This window comes from Salvelinus namaycush, unplaced genomic scaffold (assembly GCF_016432855.1).
Source record: "Salvelinus namaycush isolate Seneca unplaced genomic scaffold, SaNama_1.0 Scaffold227, whole genome shotgun sequence".
NCBI lineage: Eukaryota > Metazoa > Chordata > Actinopteri > Salmoniformes > Salmonidae > Salvelinus > Salvelinus namaycush.
In genome coordinates, this window is record NW_024059086.1 from 177262 (window position 1) to 179830 (window position 2569).

Consider the following 2569-nt stretch of genomic DNA (forward strand, 5'->3'; position numbering starts at 1 on the left):
ACAGGGACTCTGTACCGGTACCCCCTGTATATAGCCTCCACAGGGACTCTGTACCGTAACACCCTGTATATAGCCTCCACAGGGACTCTGTACCGTAACGCCCTGTATATAGCCTCCACACTGACTCTGTACCCCATGTATATAGCCTCCACATTGACTCTGTACCGTAACACCCTGTATATAGCCTCCACATTGAGCCTCGCTATTGTCATTTACTGCTGCTCTTTAATTATTTGTTATTCTTATCTCTTACTTTTTTGGGGGTATTTTCTTAAAACTGCATTGTTGGTTAAGGGCTTGTAAGTAAACATTTCACTTTAAGGTTGATTCTGTACCTGTTGTTTTTGGCACAGGTGACAAATACAATTTGATTTGCTCATCCCTAGTTTATTCATTCTTAGTTTATAGGTTGCCTAGAGGTTAGAGCATTTGGCCCAGTAACCAAAAGGTCGCTGGTTTGCATATCGGACCCGAAATAAATCTGTTGACGTGCCCTTGAGCAAGGCACTTAACCCTAGTTTGCTCCAGGACGCTGTACTACTATGGCTGACCCTGTAAAACAACACATTTCTATCGGTGTATGTAACAATAAAACGTCTCTAAAAGTCAAATTAATCTTTAATAATTAATTATCTAACATAATTGACTATATGTAGAACAAGGACAACAAACTTGTGTTTTAAGATTGAACTTTTAGTCATTTAGCAGACGCTCTTATCCAGATCAATTAGGGTTATGGTGTCTTGCTCAAGGTCACAGCAGAAGTTTTTTTCACGTAGTCGGCTCAGAAATTCGAACCAGTAACCTTTCGGTTCATATGCCAACACTCTAAACCACTAGGCTAGCTGCCGCCCAAATTACAGTGTATTGTGAATTAATTTATCAACTTTCTTTACATCCTAATATACATGAACATATTGAGAACGTATGTTTAATGAATAAACTCTCTCCTTCACAAAATATAATTGATAACTACAGCGTAAACTATTCACTGTCTTAACTCAGATGATAACACTAAAACAACAGAGATGTATTAGAGAGACTCAACCTGTTATCTAAGATGATAACAATAAAACAACAGAGATGTATTAGAGGAGAGACTCAACCTGTTATCTCAGATGATAACACTAAAACAACAGAGATGTATTAGAGGAGAGACTCAACCTGTTATCTCAGATGATAACACTAAAACAACAGAGATGTATTAGAGGAGAGACTCAACCTGTTATCTCAGATGATAACACTAAAACAACAGAGATGTATTAGAGGAGAGACTCAACCTGTTATCTCAGATGATAACACTAAAACAACAGAGATGTATTAGAGAGACTCAACCTGTTATCTAAGATGATAACACTAAAACAACAGAGATGTATTATAGAGACTCAACCTGTTATCTCAGATGATAACACTAAAACAACAGAGATGTATTAGAGAGACTCAACCTGTTATCTAAGATGATAACAGAGGTGTATTAGAGGAGAGACTCAACCTGTTATCTAAGATGATAACAATAAAACAACAGAGATATATTATAGAGACTCAACCTGTTATCTAAGATGATAACACTAAAACAACAGAGATGTATTAGAGGAGAGACTCAACCTGTTATCTCAGATGATAACACTAAAACAACAGAGATGTATTAGAGGAGAGACTCAACCTGTTATCTAAGATGATAACACTAAAACAACAGAGATGTATTAGAGAGACTCAACCTGTTATCTAAGATGATAACAGAGATGTATTATAGAGACTCGACCTGTTATCTCAGATTACCTTTCTGTCCTGTCATTTAGATTTGAGTCGTTTAGCAGACGCTCTTATCCAGAGCAAATAGGTTAAGGTGCCTTGCTCAAGGCTGCAGATTTTTCACCTAGTCTGTTCAGAGATTCGAACCAGAACCCGTTTGGTCACTTTCCCAACACTCTTAACTGCTAGGCTAGCTGCAGTATTGTGAATGAATGTGTCTGTCCTGCCTGCCTGCCTGCCTGCCTGCCTGCCTGTCTGTCTGTCTGTCTGTCTGTCTGTCTGTCTGTCTGTCTGTCTGTCTGTCTGTCTGTCTGTCTGTCTGTCTGTCTGTCTGTCTGTCTGTCTGTCTGTCTGTCTGTCTGTCTGTCTGTGTCTGTCTGTGTCTGTCTGTCTGTCTGTCTGTCTGTCTGTCTGTCTGTCTGTCTGTCTGTCTGTCTGTCTGTCTGTCTGTCTGTCTGTCTGTCTGTCTGTGTGTCCTGTCTGTCTGTCTGTCTGTCTGTTCTGTCCTGTCTGTCGGCACAAAGAGGGCAACATCCTGCTCCACTGACAAGGATTATTTTAGTCAAGTCCTGCACTCAGGAGCCTTTCTAAAAGCTGGGCTAATAAATTCCTGTCACCGTGGCTCTCTGTCAACACAAACACACACACACAAACACACACACACACACGCACACAGTATCCGTCACCCCAGCCTGGCGTGCTTTAAAGTGCTTAATGTGCTTTACCATTGTTGAATTAAAATATACAAGGTGTCTAGCTTAAAGATGCATGAGGAGAGCTCTGGCATGACACAGCATCGATTACAATGGTACCTGGG